The sequence below is a fragment of the Lathamus discolor genome, chromosome 1, assembly GCF_037157495.1.
Source record: "Lathamus discolor isolate bLatDis1 chromosome 1, bLatDis1.hap1, whole genome shotgun sequence".
NCBI classification, from domain to species: Eukaryota; Metazoa; Chordata; class Aves; order Psittaciformes; family Psittacidae; genus Lathamus; species Lathamus discolor.
Window position 1 is genome coordinate 61,841,817 of NC_088884.1, and position 24,054 is coordinate 61,865,870.

Here is a 24,054-nt window from a genome sequence, read left to right on the forward strand (position 1 = left end):
TTTTTAAATCAAGACATGATCGAAAGTCTGATTTATCAGCTGAAAGTTTTATGTAAAAGTATAAGGGTTCTGGACTACCTGTTGCTCACAAAAAACCCCTCAACTTGTCCTGAACTACTACTTTCCAAAGCTGTACAGACAATTCCAGAGAACCTACAACACGAGAAGCTCCTAACAGGCAACATCCTGAACCAAGGCCAAATGTCTACCCAGCCCTATAAATCTATCTCCAACTGGTATTCATCACTAATACTGACTTTATATGGTAGATTTTTGAAGCTGCTGAGGGAAAAACCATTCCCCTTGAGGGTGACAGATTCTTCACCATCTGGTCATATAACGCACATTTATTCTGACTAGCAGCAGCTCACCTTTGCTAGTGAAAAGTTCAAAAGCAATTATAACTGTGACTATGGCGTTCATATAGAAACAGTTTGCATCACTACGAAGTCTCAAGAAATGGAGGAGCTCTCCTACATGACTTCCATGAAGAAACAGCCTAAGTGAGAAGAGTAGTGCCTCTTTGGAGGAACATGGAGCAGCACACGAAACCCTGGCTGATGCTGTTGTGGAAAAGATTGAGACCTTGCCTCAGTAACCTAGAAGATAAGAAGCGTTAGACATTTTATTTTCATGGGTTAAGAATTTTAGAGAACAAGGTGTCACAGCAAATGCCGACGGAAAGACAAAAGACTGCAAAGATCTCCTGAAAGCCCTGAGAGCTTTCGTCTGGTTCCAACTCCAGTATTCACAGGCATGACTTACATTCATTAGCCTCAACAGGATCTCTCTTCCACTTTTAATTCTTTACAGCTTTCTGGCATGGAGTTCCACAGATCTAAATCTTGCATTACGAAGCATTACCTGCCTTTTGTTTGCTCTGAACTAGTTTTCTGTTACAGCTTCATTTGATGTCCACTGGTTCTTCTGTTGCCAGAGTGAATAAAGTTACGTCCTGCTTTCCTTCATCTCATTCATCATTTTGTAGGCTTCCTTCCTATATTGAGATGTTTTTCTTTTGCACTGAAAAGTCCTAGGTTGCTGAACTGCTCACATCTCTCGTTATTCTCACTACCCTCCTCTAAGCATTTTTCAGTTCTCCTGCCTTCTCTTTGAGATAAAGGAACCAAACTGCAAAGCTAATCCAAAACACGTGGGAACCACAGATATATGTACAGGTATAACAGTGGTTTTCTTTGTGATTTTATTTATTGATTGGCAATGAACACAACTGGATTCTTCTTTTGAAAGTACAAAAAATTATTTCAGCTGGGCAAAAGTGTTTTAATAAACCACATACTACAGGCTGATCCTTTGTTTCATGCCCCAAAATAGACAGCAAAAATAAGTTACATAATAACAAATTAGATTAGCGATGCTCATAAAGAAAAACTTGCTTTACTCAATACAAGTGAAGGTAAGTAACACTCCCCCTGTGAGGATGGGCAAGCACCATCTTGACAAATCTTCAGCAGGAACCCCGATACCTCTTGTTCTCATACAATAAAATCATTAAAATAGCGTAACTCATATGGCATGTTTCAAAGTGACAAAGGACTGACACTCTAGTCACCTGGCAGCTAGCCACAGACTTGCTCCACTGAAAGGAATTTACTCAAATATAGTCACAACAAATACTTAAAATACTTTAACTTGGCAGAAGAAAACCTGACTCAGTATCCCCACATTCTCAGTTTCCTGGAGTTACAGGTTAACATACATACATACATACATACATATACATATATATATATATATATGCATGCTCTGGCTAAACACCACCTGTGAAAAATACAGAGACCAGTGCCCTTACAAATTCTGCATGCTGTTTAAGTCAACAGGATTGTCTTCATTGCTGGTATTACCGTACCATATAGAATCATCAGATTCTTTAGCAGGAATATGTTGTTGGTTGTGGGCAGCAATTAATACTCTCTAAGTGCCTGCCTTAGAAATGATAAACTGATTTATATGAAACAGATAACATGCCTAGAATGTGAGACTGAAAGTACTTTAATGAATAACCAAAAGACCTCCCAAATACAAGACAATTTAAGGCAGTGTTAGCCTCTAAAGCTAGACTCCAAGGCGACACAGCATTTTTAATGCTGTGCATATGTTTCTATGCATACACACACGTGCTACACTTCAGCAAAGCTGCATATAGTCTACATATAGTCTAAATATAGTCTACAGAGTGCATTCTATATATGCTAATATATATATTTCTATCAACTAACATTCTACACCTTTAAGACAATGAAAGTAAATGTTTTCAGTCATGCAATCTTACTGTCTGTCCTTACAGGGTTGGATGAGCCCCAGTGATGGTGTGCTTCAGCCTTTCCTGTAATAAGAACAAACTACTGCACATTTATGCTTGCCTTTACTTCTGATACATGGAACTTAAACATGAGACAAGCTATCATTTTGGCAAATGACCAAAGTGTATTATTCTATTTAGTTGTATTGGTGGTCCCTTACCTGCTTCAATTATCAACAGAACACTGCTAAAAAATATTGCATTTGAAATAGAAGGGAGTTCTAAGATGGTGTTCTAGACAAAAACGCAGAAGGAGGTGTGATTTGTACAGAAGTCTACCCACTTAAAAGATGACATATGTACATAGGACAAGACAGCATTAAGCAAGGTCTGTAAATAGGGACAAGCCAGACAAGCTTCACCAGTTTCATTTACATCATAAAACAGAGAACTTGGCGGGGGGGGGAATATAATTAAAAAAAAGAAAATCAAAACAATATGAAAACTAATTCCAATGCATAATCTGATACTATATATTTTTATAGCATTGAATTCTAAGTTCTGATATTTCTCCTCTATAAGAAAATAATCACTTTGTCAAGAAAAACATTACCTGCTACTGTTTTCATTCCCTGACATCTCTTCTGGATTTTCGGCAATGTCTGACTTGCTGAGCTATCAGACCACCTTATATCCAGCACTGTGTTTCAAGTGAATGCTCACATTAAGAACATAAAACAGCTGGACTGCAGGGTTGCTTGGGGTGGGGGTGTTTTAAACAGTCACAGTACTTCCCCTGCAGGACTTTATTTGAAGGGGGAAGAAAATGTCCCTCTTCCCAAATGAAGCAAAGAACTCTACGGAACCAAAGGGGATTGGGGCCCTCTGCTCCAAGGACATCTATGATACAGCTGCAGCCTGGAATCCCCAAACCCATGTGCTGATTGTCTAATGTACAAGTTACACAGCAGCTGCTGCTGGCACTGAGAGCTGCTGCCCAAGAAGGCCTGAAAATTAGAGGAGCCAGGGCCAATAGACTCCTCTCATTCAGGCACACTCCCCAGAGACAGGTTAGGGGAGTAATGAGTATGTATTTATGAAGTTCTTCAAGCTCTAGAGCTCATGGCATGCTTTACGTGCAACTACTTTCAGAAGGAAGAAGGAAAACTCTTATTTGAAGTTTTCTGGTCATAACTTCTTACCTGCAGATGAAGGTCTGCTTAGCGCAATCTCCTACTCCAGGCATAGGTGCCAATGCTGCTGGCAAGCTCAGCTGCTAGAAGAAAAAATTGAAACATCACTATACATTACTAAAACTGCCTTCTTGAGGGTAAAAAAAGCTCTATTCTCCTCCTCTCTTTAATGCTTCAGAAAAAACAGTGTTCACCTAGCACTTACAGGTTTAGATATATAATAGCCTGTTAGACAGAAACAGCATTTCATTCGTTAAAAGTGGGTTCAAAAGCAATCTAGGATACTGCACTTAATTTGCTACCTCTTATACCTGGTGTGACTTTCCTACTACAAATAACCAAGTGTGGTAAACAATATTTCAACAGCTTTCCAGAACATTAGAAAAAACCTAATCACTGTATTAGGTAGTCACAAGCATCTATCACTGCTAAATTGTAAATTCAGGAGACTGTGAAATAATCTTCTTCCCTAATTTTCTTTTTAGGGAAAATAATCCTCAAACTGGAGGTAATCCAGATGTAGAAACCTCCAAGAGCTCTCAAACTGCATACCCTGACTCCCTTGCCGAAATGAATCACTGCCAATGCATGCACATGAAGTCAAACAAACTAGGCGAAAGGTAACAAATCCCAAACTGCTGATTAAAACTAATATTAATCAGCTTGGAAGGGAGGCTTACTACAGTGATGTTTAACAGATCATTGTGACAGATTTACAAACAGTGCCTAGTACTATGTCAAAGCCAAAAACAGTATGTGAGAAGTGGTTATTTTTAAACCTCCACCACCAAATGCTTTCTGAATTGTATTTTAAAGGAACATATCTAAAAGTGTAACACTAAATGGGAACTTTTCAGTTTGACAGAAGCATAGAAGAATAGAACTAAATCAGGAAAATCTTTCCTCTAGTCTTTCAGCATCTCCTCTTCCACTGCTATCAGCCACTGAATTTTGCACAAGACAAACTTTTTCTCCTACTGCTTGTCAGAGCTATAAGAAAAGATTCAATATGCACCAACTCTGTCACAAGCATGTTTTAAGGGTCTGGAAAACAATAAAAACCTCTTAAAGATCGGAAAAGAAAGGACTTGCCTGTTGTAAAATACTACACCACACACACTATGCATCAAAGCCCTACAGGAATTACTTCTCAAAAATGGGATATTCGGGAGCTCCAGAGAACTCAGGTACGTATCACATCATTTTCCCCACCACAAGCTGAATCTGCAGCTGTCATTCACAAAGCAATATTCATTAAATTCCTGAGGCATCAGAATATGTTTCTGTGTTATACTTTATGCTTTGCACTCTGTTGACCTACTAACAATTACTAATGGTTCACATGAGCCTTTTATTTTAAATCTGAAATGACCATAACCAGTTTTAGGTGAATTTATGCCTCTCAGCTGAGAAGCTGTGATTTCATACAAGGAAAAAGTGCTTGTTAAGCATTCTTAATGTATTTGCTTGCAGTTACGTTATTGAATATTGCTTTAGAGTCTCTGCTTGGGTGTATTCACCACATACTAGAATCAAATGGTCTTAGAAAATGCTGACTATTTCTTTAATCCACCACATCAGGTTAAATCAACAGTGCTTGAACTCCAGTTACTTACCAATCCCCACATACATGTTAGTCTGAGAAAATAAATCTGGTTGTAGAATACAGATGGTGACTCTGTTAATCCAAAGACATATATGCTTGAATTTTGCTGGGGGAGGGAGAGGCAGTGAGGAGAGAATATCTCACCCCAAGTTATAAGAGCTCAGCTTCAAGACACTAAAGTTGTCTTTATCTATTGGAAACTGATCAACTGCCAGATACAAGTAAGCACACAACTACTGCTCCTTGTTACTACTCCAGAATGCTTTACACAACAGGCAAAGAATAGTGGATTTTTAACCTTAGGATGGAGTAGCTGTGATGCTGGTCCAGCAGTAAGGTCCACTCAAACAAAGACACATTATCTTTAGTTCTATTGAAGCAGTAAAGCTCTTCTCAGACCACTTTGCAAACTGAGTGGGAAAGAATAAGGATAAGAGCCACATTCTGTCCTTAGGGACCCCTATTAAATCAGATTCCCAACATCAGCCACTTCCTCTTTGTTTTCCTCAAGCCATATGGCTTCCTGACAAACTCTGTACAAACAATAAACCCATTAATCAAGCCACTGCTGGAGGAAAAGTCTTTCCTTTTTTCTTTCCTTCCCTTCATCAATCCAGACATTTTAATGGAGATGGTTTATGTATTTTATTTTATGAAAGTCCCAAGCAAAATACTAAAGTCTCCTTTGTTCCTACACTGCAGCCCTGATTCCAGTACATACTTTTTCAGTAGAAGGAGATCCTGACATGTTAATATGCAAAAAGATATGGGAATAGAGAAGTCAATCAAGCCAACAAGAAAGGAGCCAGCCTCACTGAATCTGTTAGTAAGAATACAGTACAAACTGCTGCTGAGGCTCCCTAGAATACTGTGTCAAGAAACAAAATAACAGAAGTTGCTGTTTGTTCGGGGTTTTTTTTTAATTTGGTTAACAGAAATAAGTAGAACAAGGAAAGCGTTAGAAGTAATTTCTATTCCTACACGGCTCTGAGGAGGTGCATACCAGAAGTAGGCCACAAGTAGGTGAAAGCAAGAATTTCTTGCTAGATACTACAATAAAGGACTTCCCCAGATTTCTTAAGTAAGGTGAACCAAGATGACCAATTCCACACAACATGCTACATAATCTATTTGGCATCTACAAACTGCTAAAATTGTGCAAGTGATCATGTTATTCTCTGATCATGATGAAATAAACACTGCACATGCAAGGAACTCTATGGCAGGGAGGAAGCACAGAAAGAAGAACAAGATTTCTAGCTCTTATAGGTGGGAAATTCCCTTTCCTACAGCCGGGACAATACCACTCTCCTGTGGAGAGGGAAGAGCAGAATTAAAACCAAACTTGAAACAGTGCCACTACTTCACCAAATCAAACAAACTTGAGAGTGCTCAGCTTCAGTTCTGCTGCTCAGTGCCAATGAGTACAGAAATATGCCTTGCAGCTTCACACTGCTGCAGGGTAAAACTGCTCATAAAGAATATATATACACTGTTGGGCAAACACAAGTATGGCAAGGCATTCCCTTTCTTCCTACTTGATCAATAGGATCAAAGAATACAAGGCTGAGAATTCAAGAGCACTGAAGAGATAAGAAACAAAGACCTAATTTTCTTTGCTTTAACAAGCTTTTTTTTTCTTTATTGCAACATCAGACCACTCCTGTACTTTAAGATGTCACTTTGAGATACCTGTGGAGTCTGTTATCCTTATCCAAATCAATTATATGCATCACACCTTGGAGCCTATGCAGCAAAGAAGGACATAGCTTCCTAGCGATGATGGAAGGGAGAACCAAAAGACAATTCAGAACCTGCTTGTATGATGGCATTACCAATCAAAGCAAACTGAACAAAGGTTCATGCGTCAGTCACCACTTCAGAGAATATGAAAATACAAAGTATCTGTTCTGTGGATCTGTTCCCACTGACCTTTTTTCCAAGACTTCTTTCACTAAAGTTTCACTACCCAATGGTCTGCAGTGTGGAAGGAGGACTGGGAGGAACAAGATACTACTTTCAAACTCAGGTGGTCTCTTCCAGTTACACATTTCTAAAGTAACTGCGACCCTTTCACTCACATGGAAGGAAAACAGCACTGGCATGGTAACAAAACGGTTTATCTTAAATCAGTTTTCATTTTTACAGTCGTTCCATAGCTTACTGAAAGACCAAAACCATTTCACAATTAATGTGAACCAAAGTAATCCTCTGCTGAAATAGGGAGAAACACAAAGCAGTTTACAATGCTGAAAAAGACCTTAAGGAGGAACAGCATTAAACAAGGACTGGCTTTTCACAAGTTCAGCTATTTTTTTTTTCTTTTTTAAAAAACTACAGGAAAGCAGCATTCTTGATTACAAGCAGGAAACCTTTCAAATGAAAGCCCTTTCTGTCTTTGTTGAAGTAGCAATTAGGCACAAAGGAAAAAAAATATGGAAAAAGTAATCTCAGAAGATTGAGTCATTATCTCCAAGGAGACACATCTGTAGTTTTAAGGAGGTCAGAATATTCCGGTCAGTTCTTCAGGGTAACGGGTAACGGGAGATACAGGATGTTAGCTTATATTTCTACCAAGGTAATGACAATTCTGAAAGACCAGAGATACCAGATGGAGCCTACCACTATGAATTATTAGCCTTGAGGTCACAACCTAAAAAGTTAAACCATCATGCCCAAAATACAGATGGATTTGTAAATGCCTTTAGGTAGTACCAAAAGGTATGTTTGTTTAGGCCAGAGTAGTGAGGAAGATCAGGTGCTGCAAGCTAGGGAGGCCTTCCACCACATCTGGGTCAGATGGTCCCAGTTATCTTATTGCCATTAATCAAAAGTTATCCTTCAGCAACTACATAATGACCTATGTAAAAATAAATCTGGGATAGGCTTTTGGCTCCTAATAAGAAAAGTTTCCCAGTCACAAATCAATTAAGACAAGCAGCATCCTTGCTTGAAGTCTTATTAAAAAGCCTGTAGTATGAAGGTTAGCAGGTGTGAGATAGTTTCTTCACATCAAGCATCAAAATGGACTGTAGGAAAGGTTGACAAGAAAATTTAGGGGTATATCAGTGGAGAGGAGAAAATTATTCTCTCTCCTGTTATCTCACTATTCTGTCCTTTCTGACCCTATTGATAAACATGGGCTCCCAAAGTAACAGTATCTGTATCAGCCTGTTTTGGCTACTGCTTTTACCTGTGGGGACAACACTGGTCCAAACTGGAAGCAAGACACATTATTAGGAGAATAAAAAGAGCATCAACCTGTTTGTGTCTTCACTAACAGTAGTCACTTGTTCATGTATTCACTTAACTGTAGAACGTAGCCAGTCACAGCAAGATCACAAAAGTTTATTCCTCCTTTTCCCCAGAGCAACTTAACACCTTGAACAGAATTGTCAGAGGAATCTTCCAACCTTGACTTCACTGCATCATTTTGTCTGCAGCACTCACCTCAAATCCTGTCTACGTTACCACTAGCCTGTGGTCACATATGACTGAGCAGCCTATGTCTGTGATTCTGACGGAGTTTTGAGTGTTTTTTAAACCATATCCTGTGGTATGCAGGAGCAACACCACTAACATCCCTTTCTACATCAGTCAAAAAAGGTTGCCTGTTTGTTACTATTATTTAGCTCTTCTCCAGAACAGAAAAAAAATTTGAATAATAATCTCTCCAAATCCAGCCCTAAATTACTCCCTCTTCACTTGGCAAACACGGTATCCTAGTTCTTTGAGGTCTAGTGAAGTGTTAAAAAGCAGTGCTACAAAAATTGTGTTGATATATAGATCAAAAAGAGTGAAATGAAAATTATAATGCAGCTTGATATATATACATAAAAAAAAAAAAAAAAAAGAAAGTCTTGACCATGATCTTTAAAGTTCTGCCTGTCCGTTTTTGCCTTCCATACCTTGGTTTCCATGAACAACAGGCTTGAATTCATTTAATACAGTTTGAAACCTTCATGGTTCCAGTTGTTTGAGAAAAGGGAAAGAAAAACACTTGAAGTGATTTATTTTCTGTCTGTTTAAACAACATATCCAAGAGACCCCCAACACATAACCTATGAGGACATCATTCTGTTAAGTAGCATCCTTCAAGGTAGAGCACCTTGTTTTCTCTTCCTCCAAGCTAGTAACATTTGGCAACATCTGTCATTAAAGCCTACTGTAACAATTACCCCAAGATCAAAAAGGCATGCTGATACAACAGAGAGCCATCAAGACTCATCCACAGGCTGCACATACTACACTCACTACTCACTCATCTCACATATTCTGTGCAACTCCATTAGGAAGACTACTAGGGTAATTTCTGCCACAGAAACTGGTAGTTTTCTCCTTGACAGCAAATTCTTTCTTGAGAGCAGGCATTGCCACATTACACTCCCTGACAGCAGGCATGCTTTTATCTGCTTCGTTCAACAGTCCCAGAAGTGCAAGGTTCCTGCAGACTTCTGATCAGAGACCCCCCTTAGATAACACTGCCTTGGCTATACAGCTGTAGTTGGATGCATTCAGGCTCATTTCACAAGGTAATTATGCAACAGAAGCAGAGATGGGAAGTCACAGCAAGAACTTGCTTTGTTGAAACTCTTCTTGCTGATAGTCTTTTCTGCTCACAATCACCTAAAACCTCCTCTGTAGATTTAAAGTACAACTAGACTCCACCACTTTACATGCCCACCTTACCATTTGAAACAAACTACAGATTTACCCTTGAGTATTAATCCTTCAAGCACAGCATCAAACTCTTGCCATACCTACATATTACTAAATAGCTTGCACTGATTCTCAGGAAAGCATGTATAAGAAAGCATATTGGAAGAAGAAGAGAAAGAAACTGAGGTAACACAGTCAAGTGGTGTTTAGCAGAAATCAGGATTAGGTCTGTGTATTCACATCTCTACTGTCCTTTCTGGGTTTTAGGTTACCAGGAAGTGTGTTCAGTTTCCAGAAACCACACCAGCAACAGAAAATGATTAATACATCAGAATTAAACAGTCACTGCAGATTATTTGCAAATTCAAATTGGTTCAGTTTAGCATTAACCCAAACCAACAGCAACAAAATCCAGTTTCAACGTAGTTTTGTCTTTAACATGAACAGTAGTATTAGGCATTGCCCTGCATTTCCAACTAACCCTTTCAATTCAAGAAAATTCTTATTCAACAGAATTTCCCAGAGGGTTTAAATGTTAACTTCAATTACCTTTCCTTGGCAAAAAGAGTTATAAGTCACTCCTAACAACACACACACTCCAGCCTTCTTCCAATTGCACAGAAAAAAAGTGAATGAACTACTTAAAACAGTGCTCAGCAGTGGCAAAAACTGGCAGGAGAGAGAACCTCCCCCTTTTCTGAAGGCCTGCAGTGCTTTCTTTTGTGATTGCCAGCTCGCACGCAGTGCACAACAGCTGTCATATTTGATCGCACAAGCACATCTTTACCCTATTTCAAATGCATGTAGTTCCATTGACATTAACACAGAAGTCAGCTCTGCAACCAAAAATTATGCCATTTTACCTACTTCCTCCATTTCTTCCTGTCCCACATGGCACCCCTCAATTTACAGTGAATGGGTCAGATTTATAAGAGCCAAAAGCTCAAACTTCACAGTCTAGCAACATGTATGAGCCAATGAAACTACAGTGCAAGCTATTCTGTATGGGTCACCACTGCTAAGAGGATAAAAAGAACCAGTAAACTCCTCCCAGTGCATGCCGATGTTCATCTACAAGGAGGGGACAACACCAAGACAAAAAATTTCCTATCATGAAAGATGCCAGAAAACCCTCCTCTTGGAGGAGGCTTAATTTGCTTACCTTTGCAGGTAAAGTGCTCAAGGGACAAAGAGACTCTATGTTATCAGCAATATGTTAAGAGATCTTTATTTCAAAAGAAGATTTTAAAAAATTTGCTAATTTTAGGGTTTTTGTGCATATGAAAAGTAGAAGACAACAGATCATCTTGCTGTATATGCTGGACCATGCTCAACGTAAGTTGATTTCAGTATATGAATACTACAGCAAGTTTGCTAAGTAGCAGTTACTTTCAGGTAACTTCTGTCTGCAAATAGTCAGCTTCTATAAAATGAACTTCAAATGTCTCTAACTGAAAGCACACAGTGGATAATAGGTAAAATAGTGAAGCATACAGCTGCTATGCATTTCCTGGTTGTAAAACCAGTCACAGATGGCACTTGCAAAGTTAGGCCTGAAAGTTTGCAGATTTCTAGCTTCCTCCACAAGCATTTGTCCTTGTTGAAAATGAGTACCCTCCCTCAGACCTTCAAGCAACATCTGTGTATCCTGTGTCACCATGTTCCCCCTCCCCAAGTATGTGAGAAGATGTTATTAGTGGAATTATAATACACCATTTCTTTATTGTTACTAATCAAAGGAATAAACATTTTAGAACAGTTACTGCCTTTACACAGTCACATAATTACAGATTTCTTTTTGTTTTGAGCTTCAATTTCTACTTCATTATGTAGTCAAGAGAAGCCAAACTACCTTTCACTTTCCTTGCAATTAGCAGTGAGTCAATGGAAGACAAACAGAAAGCTGATTTTTGCTGGTTTTGCTGCACTCCTTCACAAGAAGTTTAATCAACCCTCTGGAAGCAATCCTCCCAGTGAGATGAATTTCAAGCATGCCTGGACCTTGCACATAAGTGCAAGTGTCAGACAAATATGAGAGAAAAAAAAAAAATGTATTTCTTTATCACAAGCCATTACCTCCATCTCACACAGCAGTAAGTAAAACCACAGCATTTGTCTTAGTAAAGACACTAACTTAGGAGAAACCTTGTAGAAAGGAAGAGTCCCACAACAGTTTCAGAAGTAATGATGACCTCTAGTTAGATGCTTACCGGTAGTTAATTATAACCTGTAGAACCAGGGCCAACTAAGCACCCGTGACCAGGAAATGCCCAAGAGGCAATTTATACCATTAAAGTCTTTGAATTTTATTTATTTTGGTAGCATAAATGCAAATACCGTGGCTTTATCTACTACAAAACTTAATTTATGTCATTGGCAACATAAACCAACATTTAAAAGGCACTAGTGATCAAGAAGAAAGCAACACTTTATAGTTCAAGATTACATTAGGCTTACAATGAATGAAAATGTGTTCCTTGCTCACAACAATAGGATGACTGTCTTTAGATCACCTAGGATTACTGGTTTTTCCCCCTCCCAGTTGGGGAGAGGGGAAAAAAACCACCAAAAAACCACAGGGCTAATTTTAAAGATCCTACCTTAAAAGTACAGAAAAATCAGATGTGTTCAGTAACTTACTAGAGAAAATGTCAGGCTGTTTGTTTTAGAAAGGCAAAAAAAAGAGACAAATCTCAAGACATTCTGCCTGCAGGAAGAACCCAATCCTGAAGATATTTCTATGAAGCTAAACAAACCCTAAATGTATAAAGATGGCATTCATTTAAGCATAAGTTTAAGATGGATCACAAGTTGCTACGTTTTTTTTATAACATCGCTATGAGAAAATAAACCTGAATCTGGCAGATTATTAACTCACTGCTTCTGCTCTCTGGTAAGAAGTTCTACAGTTTAGCTTTCAGTACAGGCTGGTGCTATCACTTAAATCAACCTCTTCACATCTCAAAGCACTCTGTTAAATGTAAAAAATTTACTGCAGCCATAATGAAAACACTAAAACCAAGTTTTCTGGCACAAACATGACCCCTACCATTTAATACTTTAATTCTCTGAAAAGGGGAAGAAAAAACAAACCGAAAACCAAAACAATTACACTTCGGGGTAAATGCAAGTTATGGGATGGGAGAAAGGGAGAGGCTATTTTTATGGATGACTGCTCAAGATTACTAGATCAAATAAAAATGTAACCAACCACAAAGAGGTATGTTGCATTAAAGAAGACAGTGGAGTTGGGTAAAAGCATGTTGTATAGTGAAGATAAGCATAATAAAACCTAGGCCAACCAGACCCTCCATGCATTGGAACACTGGAAACAGACAACCTTCATCTCCCTAAAGCCTTTTCTTCATAAGGACTTCCAGTCAAGTAATCCTTTCTTTTCTAAATTTTTCTGACTAATGAAATCTCACATAAACTCCAGAGTCAGGTCAAGCAATTATTTTCAGTTAAGGTCACCACTTGTATTCAAAGACCTTTCTTACAGTCAAACAACCATTTACTACTTCAATTTTTTATTTCTGGTAGGGGATCAGACTCATTACTTAAGTGCTCAACATCAGCCAGAGGAAACAGAAAGCTTTTCTTCAAAGTTCAAAAGCAGGATTCGTATCTTCCTGCCATTAGTAGAACAAAGACAGAAAGATTCAAGATAAAGAGAAATGCAGTATTAAAGTCTATCATGCCTGTTAGCTGCTTTCAGACATCCAATTTTCTGTTCCCCCGTTCAACTCCCATCTGTTACCCAAAACACTCATTCCTATCTTGCTGCACTTCATTTTTAATCTTTTAGAAAGGAGTCTTTAATATTGTGTGCACATGGTCACTATGCCATACAAGATCCTGGTTTTGCTCCGCCTGAAGGTGATGAGAAGTTGACAGGAGAAGAATTTAAGTGAGGTCACAAATACAATTCCTGCTAAAGGGAATATGCAATCGAGCACAGCACTGGCATTTCCACCAGCACTGGGCTGAAGCCAGTGTTTCAATTATGCCTAGTCTAAATGTTTCAGAACAAAAAGAGAGAAGCTCTGCCTTAAACACTTACTGCTTACTTTTTCCAACAGCACCACCAGAAAAGCTAGCTGTAGGTCAGTCCACACTCAGCTAACCCAGTATCCCACCTCACACGCTGGCCAGAGTAAGGCTCCCAATTGCAAGTAGACTACTTTGTCAAGAATTTAACAGCTTAACCACAAGCAGTTTCACAGTCAAACCGTGGTATGAATTACATGAACACTGGACAAGGTTTCTTTGGACTTCTTTCAATAAGGCAGATTAGAAAGGGTTACAGGCTCACGTTCATATGTCTTTAGGTTAAGTCTTTGACGTTTCAAAATAACTTGCTATGCATAGAGGCAAACAGCAAGTTTAAGAAGGTAGAGTATTAATGAGCTAGCAGTTGCCAGATTTGGCCCTTTGTAAGTATGAGGTAAAATATACTAGCTTAAAGTCAAGAAAAGAAGTTTATACTAAAGCATTTTACCTTGAATGAGATTGGGTTAAGAACCTGCACAATACCACAGATCAGCAGATGTGTTATTAGCTTGTTCAACTATTGTAACTCAGTGTGTCAGTCCTTAGTCTCTCAAATCTCTTTTGAAATTCTATGGAGACAATGTAACAGAACAGATACTTCACCCCTGTATTCCAAGAAGGTAACTTCTTTGGTTGAAGGACACTTCACCACTTCTATCCCCTACTTCTTATAATACCTTTCTCTTTCCTCCTCCCTCAGCCTAATTCAGATTCACTTTTTCCAAGGTTAAGGCAGTTTATAATGCTGTAAGAGCAACAAGGAGCATTATCGATGGCATTTCCAAAAGAATCTGTAGTTGTCCTACATCAGTGGTGTACCACATGGTAGACAAGGTGGTTTTACTCCACCTCCACGTTATTCTTATCTACACAAATCACTTCATCACAAAGTTCTGCTGTATACTTCTAAATGCTCCCCAGTATCCATGACCTTCTTTAGTTGTGATCTGAACAAATTCATACAAAGATTTTATGATTAGTCAAGACACATAGTGAAAGTGAATTTGTCCGGTTCCTCCTTCCCTACTCTAATTCCCATGGTGACATAAGATAACCTAACTCCAAAGGCAACAGCACAAAACAGTAATTAGCCTGTTGACTGCATCCATTCCCAAATCAGGCAAGGAGTTGTAATGCCGACAAAGAGCTTCAATAATGCCCTCAAATAGGCATTATTTCATATACTAGGTCCTTATGGAAATGCCATATAGGCACCTAAACTTCCACTGGGAAGAAAGAATACAGATTATCACTGGGGGGTCCGCATTTGGGTTTGGTTGTGGGGTTTTGTTTTTTGTTTGGTTCTCCGCCCCCCCCCCCCCAGCTACAACTCAACTATATTAAGGATTAATTATTATGTTAAGAATGCACCCACTCATTCGACTTAGCATTAGCGTGGTCACTGTTTAAAGCTATCACAAGTATCAACCTACAGCTCTTTTTATAATTTAATATACTAGTTGCACAATATTAAATTCAGCTGCAGAGATTAAGCATTCTCTTTGCAGACAGAGGCACAAAAAAGGATTAATCTTTCACCTAATCGACTACAGCTAAATAATTCCATAGTGCAGAATGAAGGGTGCTTTTCTGCCATAGCACCAACTGCTTGTGTCAAGACTTCTCTTTATTTCTAATATCAGAGTTTAACTGAAACTAATGCTAATTTGGAGTAAAGTTCTACAAATCAGCCACAAGGGCAGCAACACTAATCTTCACTTGCCAAGTGAATGCTCTGTGAAAAGAAAGTATGGGTAACACTGCTGGGCAGAACTTTTAATTTGCAAAATTAAACACATTTAATTTGACACATTTGACATGAAACACATTTCATTCCCAAAATTAGGAAAGCTAATAATTCTTGTGAAAGGACTAGAGAAATATAGTCAGCAAAGCATTCAATAAGCTTTTAAGAACTTTCACAGGGGTTATTCTCACAGCTTTTACAACACTGCACACGCATAGTCAAAACAGGTCAAATGTTAAAAAGGCATGAACAGTGTCAAAATGCTAAACAACCCTCACAAACAAAAAAAAAAAAAAAAAAGGAAAAAAAAAAGGAAAAAAAAAAAAGGAAAAAAACCCCAAACCCTCCCAAAACCTCCCCTAACACCGGGCATCAAAACTGGTGTTTGCTTAAGTCAGAAGCTTACTTATCTTCAAGCATTACCAGACAGAGGGAAGAGCCCAGTGGCATCAGGCACCACCTGTGCCAGCAATGTACTCCCAGCTATAGCAGAGGAGGTCAGCAAGGCAGCAAAGCCTTTTGGAAATCCAGGGTCTTTGGCAAAAGATATCAGGAGTCCCACCTTCACCATGTATGTGATGCATGTTCATACTTGCTGTGACTTTTCCACCAGAAGGCAAAACAAAAGGGTCTGTTCTCCAGCCACCAAGCCAAAAGCAGAGAGAAACATTACTTGTTTCAACAGAAACACTTTCAGAACAGGAATGAAAATTTAGGTAACCCAGATCTTCAGAAGAGATAGCTAGACTTTTTAAGCAAAAAGAGCAAGAAGGGTTATCTATAGTTGATGTGTAGCAGAGCAAAAACCAAACCCCAGCAGTTATATTCCACCACTTGGTACCCTCATTATTCACTTTAATTTAGATACATTTTAGAAAGGACATTCCCTGGTTTTCATTTGAAAATATAAAGCTTATTTCTCTACTCTATGCCAGTCGGTTTTGTCCTTCTTGTCCTTGAGATTAAATTGGTGTAGAAAAGCACACACTTCGCATAGGACATAACAACCCTTATGAGAGCAATTTTAGATTTCATAAAAAGTGATCAGGCATCATCATGCAACTCTGTCATTAATGCAGATCAGTATCTCCAAGGTGGGTACCAGGAGGATGGTGTCAAGACTCTTTTCAGTGGTGCCCAGCAAACAGGATGAGGAGCAATGGCCATAAACTAAAACACAAGAAGTTTCACCTCAACATGAGGAAGAACTTCCCTACATTGAGGGTGGCAGAGCACTGGAACAGGCTGACCGGGGAGTTGTGGAGTTTCCCTCTCTGGAGACATTCAAAACCTGCCTGGACACGTTCCTGTGTAACCTGCTCTGGGTGGCCCTGCCTGGGCAGGGGGTTGGACTGGATGATCCCCAGAGGTCACTTCCAACACTAATGATTCCATGATTGTGTTGATAACTTCTTTGTTACACAAAATGTTGAAGACGGAAGACAGGACAAAATCATTGGCTCTGTCACCTTCAAAGGAATTCTTTATGAAGAGAATAAATAAATTTTTAGCGTGAAGCCTCCCATACTACTAAACCTTCAGAGTTAACAACTGTTAATATATTATGCAATTGTTAATAAATAAGATTTTGAAATGCATTAAAATCAGCATTGTCTTGGCAGCTTGCCATTAACAGACCAACCGTTATTTCATTTCTCCAGCAGTACTGCCAGTGTAGCAAGCTGATAGCAATCTAACTAAGAAGTTACTCCGTTTCAGTCTCACCTCCTACCCAACACTAACTGAAATTGGTTTACATTAGGCAGAGTACTGCCTTCAGCTCTGGAGCCCCCAGTGCAAGAGGGACATGAATCTGCTGGAACAAGTCCAGAGGAGGCCACAAAGATGTTGAAAGGGCTGGAGCACCTCTCCTATGAGAGGCTGAGATAGTTGGGCTTCAGCCTGGAGATGCCTCTGGGAAGACCATACAGCAGCCTTCCAGTACCTAGAGGGGGCCCCACAAGAAATCTGGAGAGGGACATTTTACAAGGGCATTGCAGGGATAGGACAAGGAGGAATGGCTTTAAGCTGACAGAGGGGAGATTTAGCTTAGATATAAGGAAGAAATTCTTCACTATGAGAGTGGTTGAGACGCTGGCACAGGCTGCCCAGAGCAGTTGAACACTGCCAGGGATGGCGCAGCCACAAGGCCAGGGTGGACGAGGCTTTGAGCAACCTGGTCCAGGGGAAGGTGTCCCTGCCCATAGCAGGGGGGTTGGAACTGTATTATCTTTAAGGTCTCTTCCAACCCAAACCATTCTATGTTTACTTGACTAACACACAAAAAAGCAAGACTGTTGTCACTCACCTATAACAGTACACCATCAACTGGTTATTATTGCATAGCTGAACTATAATTTGCATGTACTCACAAAAATTCCACAGTATTTAATAATGTGTCACCTTATGTCCTAGAAAAGCCCTATGGCAAGAGGTATGCTATAGATGAGGTCTGATCTATAGATGCCAGCCTCATAGGGAAACCGGAAGAGTAAAAACACACTGACACCATCATTTCTCCTTGCAAATACTTGCCTTCATTGTATTACTTAGAATTGAAAAATCATTCACCAAAAATAAAGCAATGAATCCAGAAATCTCTTATGCATGTTTTATCCAAAAAGAAATGCAAAAACTACACTGAATGCAGATTTCAGAAAATTACTCATACACATAGACTACTACCTATTTTTATTTAAAATCACAGTAACAATACATACCTACAAGAAGCCTCACCTGAGAGCTACCCGAGAACGTTGCAATGTTCCGGAGCTCACAGAGATTGGAAGATACAGGAGAGTGCTGCTATTCTTTTATACGGACCAGGCCAGAGAAGGTGACTGAAGTATTTGTCACCAAATATACCTCAGCCCTTAAGTGTTTTAACACAATCTCTATGACTACGTAAACTGCAAACCAGTTCATTCTTAACTTGCAGTTACCTTTCACTGAGAGCAATGCAAGTCTCTGAGACAATACAAATCATAGAATCAACTAGGTTATGGGTTACAATGCAGTTAGAGAAGGAAAAATCCCAGATCTGTATGCCCTATGAAGGGGAAAAACAGTCTAATCAGTGACTTCACATCAATATTAATTGCTAAGAATGTTTCATATTAAAAACATAACACAATACCTCAGAATAGATATTAAGACAAAAAGATAAATATCTGGGGCACAGAGGTTGATTCTATTAGCCAACCACATTAATTAAATACACATTGCCCAAAATAAACCTAAAACTACACACACAGAATTGCACATTGTCATAAAGGGGTGCAGGGGAGATCTGCCAGTTTAAGAAGTATGCTCATAAACCAAGCACAATTACTATTCTAAGGACTTCAGAATTGGTTTCTTATGTATATTAGCTGAAAAGCAAACCAAAAGTTGTTTTCATAGCATGATTTTACGGTCTCCATAAATCTTTGAAACATAAAATTTAGAGCTAAGTCATGAAGACAAAAGCAGTTTATTAATCCACAGAGTGAATGAGTGTTATTATCTTCAGCAAAAAGAACTTTTCATCTCTTCAAGAGGACAGAAGTCACCATCTTCTTCTGAAAGCAAACAACTGTAGGTGTGCCACTGCTAACATTTGTACATGTTCTAGAGTAACGCAAGAAGCATGAAAGAGCTTTTAATTTTACTCGCTTTCACTGACAGCATAGCATATGAAGTCTTCAACCAAAATCAGCCACAGGCAAGTACAAGCCCCTGTCTACTTTAGGGATACAATGGCCAAATGTTTACAAACCTGAGCAGCTCAAGTGCTTACCTTTGCATGCAGCTGTGTTGCAAGATGGTAAGATACTGCTCTTTTTTTCTCTGTAATTCTTAAACTATGATACCCTGGAAAACATGTCTACTCCCAGTACTAGCGAGGTTATTATTCAATGCCATTAAAAGCCATTTGATGAGGACTGAGTATGTGCTAGATAATGGATCAGATCACTCTTCACAGTAATTCAATTACAACATAACTTCTTAAGCCTTCTAAAAATAAGTAGTATAATGCAAGTAGTATAAACACTGGTAAGCAAATTACATCCAAGAATGATGTGAATAAGATCTCAGACCTTAGATTCTGGGTAGAGGAGATAGATACTTATACGCATCAACAACTGACTACTAGCACCAGAAAACAGATTATCCTATTTATTACGTCTATATATGATTATGATTACATCTGTTATCTAACATATTGCAGGGAGGTGGAAAAAGGAAAGAAGTTTCAGCATTTCTGTATCTCTGAAGTTGTTTACTTCCATCTTAGCTTTATACCTACACTGAACAAAGCATATGAATAACAAAATCCCCGGTAAACATTACTTGTTATGCTAAAACTGCATGACCATTGTACAACACGAAGAGAAAACCATTTTCAGTGAGAACAACGTAAGATTATTCCCACTCTGAGAGGAACAAAACCTCAAGATTTTGAATCAGTCAGTTATGACACCTTTGCGTCACACAAGGCTTTTACACAGTAATACTCATCTTTTCCACTGGTCTCTTTTTTCATCATTTGGAAGGGTTTGTTGTTTGTTTTTTTGTTTGTTTAGTTGGCTGGTTGGGGGGCTTTGGTTCCTTTGGGGTTGTGGGAGGTGGTTTTGTTTGTTTGTTCCTCCCTTCTCCTTAAATCTGTAACTTAAGTGGAGAGAAATCAAATAATCATGGGATAACTGAACACCAGGGATAAACCAAGAAGCTGAATAACCTCTTTACTCAGATAAGCAGCAGCTGGGCAACTGCCTAACAGGGCACACAGATATGCTGCACACAGATATCCTGGCTTGGCCCTTTAAATAACACTTGCTACACACAAAGGAAAGTGATTAAGTTTACTTGAGGCTTTTATGTTTATTCATTCAAATTCACATGCAAGATAGGAAGCACCAGCAGGAGGAAAAGATTATTGTATGTTAAAGCATCTCTTCAAGCAATATTTTAGAGAAGATTAGAAGCTCCACTGGGTTGCTTACTGTTTCTGCATTTAGCTGCAGCTATGTTGGGAGTACTTCCCTACCCCCCTTACCACCACCCCAGGTGAAAGGTTTACCTTGTACATGTACCTTCATAAAACTTGCCTTTAGCTTTTAGATTTACTGACTGCTGGAGCAGAGAACAAAATTCAGAGCCAAACAACTGTTACGGCAACACCTTTCAAACATAAGGCAAACTTTTTATTATAAACAAACAAGATTTCTTGACTACACTTAGTCCTCACAGGTAGCAACAGAATTACTCAATTATGTTTATTTCTGGCTTTCTCCCCAACCCTGTATCTCTGTTTCAACAAAAATGCTTGCCTTTTGCAACCAGCTCCTGGTTTTCACATCAGCAAATTCCAACTGAATTCCATCCCTTACAGCAGGGGAAACGTCCCCAACGTTTTAGAATGAACCTAGAACCTCCTACTTCAAGTGGTGACAGACAAGGCCATCACAGCGGTGATGCTGCATGCTCCCAAGACAACCTGCACTTAAACAAGCCCGCTGTATTGCACCCAAAAAAGCAAGCACACAGAAATCTGGAATTAAAAAAGGAATCCAAACAGGAAGACATCTCCAGAAGATTTCAGCTCATGACAGAAGAGTATGTCCAAAACAAATGATTCTCGATTTTCACTCCTGATACTACTTAATTAATAGAATCAACTAGGTTGGAAGAAAACTTTAAGATTATCAAGTCCAACTGTTACCCCAGGACTGACAAGTCCACCATTAAATCATGGCACTGAGGGCCCCATCTACATGGTTTGTGACCACCATCCAGGGATGGTCATTCCACCACTTCCCTGGGCAGCCTATTCCAATGCCTGAGCACCCTTTCAGTAAAGATATTTTTCCTAATATCCATCTAAACCTCCCATGGTATAGCTTGAGGCTGTTATCTTTTCTCTCATTGCTTGGTTACTTGGCGGAAGAGATCAACTCCTACCTCACTACAACCTCCTTTCAGGTAGTTGTAAGGAGCAATAAGGTCCCCCCTGAGCCTTCTCCTCTCTCCAGACTAAATAACCACAATTCTCCCAGCTGTCATAAGACTTGTGCTCCAGACCCTTCACCAGCTTCAATGCTGCTCTCTGGACATGCCCCAGCACCTCCATGTCTCTCCTGTAGCAACAGGCGTGGAACTGAACATGGGATTCGAGGTGCAGCCTCACCAGTGCCCAGTACAGGGGGATGATCACCTCCCTGGCCCTGCTGGCCACACTATTTCTGATACAAGCCAGGATGCCATTGGCCTTCTTGGCACTGCTTTGGAACCTATAGAGAAGGGGACTTGGAAGTTTAGTGCACCTACTGAAAGCCAAACTGGCATCAGTGTTTCTGGTAATGCTGTTCCACATGCAGAATCAGGACCGAAACATACAGAATAAATAGCCCACACAGGCACTACTACTTTACACTATCCTACACCAAAGAAAAAGCGAACACATTTCTAGCTACAAGTCTCTAACAATGCTGCTTTCCCATACACTCAATATCCTTTTACTGTCATGTTCTTGTTCATTAAAGTGAGTTGTACAAGTTACTGAAATACAGAAGTGCCAATCCATAAAGAGTACTTGCTTTCAGATAGTAATTGCAGTGATTATAATGGTCCCCAAAGCAACCCTAAGTGAAACTGGAGCACTGATGAAGTATGTCTAAGTTATCAGGAGAAAAAAAAAAATGTTTAATTTAAGCAGCCAAAGACTCAAGAACATAAAAGTTACCTTCTCACAATTGAGAACACTTACTGTTCAAACCAAAGGATTGCAAGTTTCTCCTATCCACTTCTGTCTTAAACACAGCACAGCAGTACATTCTTTGTGTTCCCCACGATCTTCTCAGTGACCCCATTCCAGTTAGAAACAGGGAAAGTCATCGATTCCTCCAGCACTTCTTCCAGAAAGTTTAGCCTTTACCTACTTCCCCCAGGTTTGATATAGCTATTCTGTCATTATAGAGTCCACACAGATCAGGCCCTGGGAGCCCCATCTTGCTGTGAGGAGCATAACCAGAACTTAGAAAATATTCCTAATGAGGTGCTGCAGTTGAACCCCAGGGTCACTTAAGAGTCCCGGGTTCATGATGTCTTTAGGTGTCAGTTGCTGCTGCAGCTGATGCAGGCACAGCATTCCACAGCTGAGAGAACACCTGCATTATTGCACAGTCAGCTAATAAAAGAATTGGGTTTGCTTCATCATCTGTAAAACTACACCATTATGAAGAAACTACTCCCATTAGGAAAGAAAGTATGATCTTATACATTACGTACATGATGATTTAACAATTAGATAACCTGGCATGAGCTCTCAGCATTTAGGTATCTGATCTGTAAGCGGTTAAAGCATCTCTCAGAAAATAAATGCAGGAAATAATTCTAGTTATAATTTCTTGGTTTCCACAAAATATGTGGTGCTAATATACCAACACAACCCTCAGTTCTAAAAGGCTTAGCGTAAGGGAACAATTTATTCTCCCCAAAGCCAGGCAGCAGCTGAAGTTGGCAAGTGAGAGCGCTAAACTGCCAGTTTCCATGGAAATGGAATTTGGATCAGTACAAACAAAGATTTCAGAACTTAAAACCAAACACGTTCCATCTTACACTCTCTACTCCGACATTTTTCTTCCTGGGTAACAAGGGGTTAGGAGAGATACAGATGTCATGTACATTAGTCTTCTAGTAACTCATGCTGGTTTGTAACTCCTCATTTTCATTTAGAGGTAGCTGTGCACCACAGTGGTAGATTTAGACACAGCCAACCATCCACATTTTATAAACATAACAGTATCCCAAAACTGTGCATTTGGGAGGACAGATCAGTTCGTAATTATGTGATGATAATACATGCAACTGCTTACAATGCTGAATCACACTAAACCAGGAAAAATCGCACCATACAACACAGCCACAAGGAACAACCAGTGAAATTAAAAAAACACCCCACAAACCTAATTTTTGCTATGACCCACAGCATAGCACAGCAACAGAATTGTGACAAATTTTAACTGTAAAAATGCATTGTCTTTAGGCAAAAAGCAAAAAGGTGTATTTTATCACCACTAATGCAATGGATCCACAACAGCCGCTGCCCAATGCTGCAAGGGAGAAATCCAACTTGTTGATTATAAGCGCAGGATGCTCACTGGCAGCTAGAACAATTTGCCAATGGTATTTATGGCTGCTATTCCTTGCATTTGGCAAGAGCAGAGGACGAGTCATTTTCTGGAAATATTTACATTTATTTTTGCATCTGATGACAACACTCCATCTGCTGTCAGACGCTTTGGTGCCTCTGCCAGTTTCTTCCCTAATGTATTGCTTTCTCCAAGCTTTGCCAAGGCTTCTTTAGCTCCTGAACTTTGTTCTTTTACCAGGTTTGAAGGGGCCATTTCAAGTTGTGAGCAACAACTTGAGGTATGAACATCTAACCCTATGTTCTAATCACAGAATATCAGACAAATAGACAGCATTTCAATGACTTTCCCTCTCAAGGCCATCACCTCCAGAAGCCTGAGGACAAGGCAGACAGCCTCAA

At 39.4% G+C, this 24,054-nt stretch overlaps 1 protein-coding gene across 3 annotated transcripts in view; it reads right to left on the bottom strand.

Annotated features, from left to right (window-relative positions):
* Positions 1-24,054, bottom strand: part of RASSF8 (Ras association domain family member 8) — an 89,125-nt gene that overhangs the window by 45,823 nt on the left and 19,248 nt on the right. The window contains exon 2 of one of the 3 annotated variants that reach the window (XM_065673904.1): positions 3,466-3,539. The exons of 1 other annotated variant lie outside the window; for it this stretch is intronic. The gene's annotated coding sequence lies outside the window, so the exon portion shown is untranslated. The remainder of the gene's footprint in view (positions 1-3,465; positions 3,540-24,054) is intronic. One more of the 3 variants, XM_065673914.1, reaches the window with a different exon arrangement.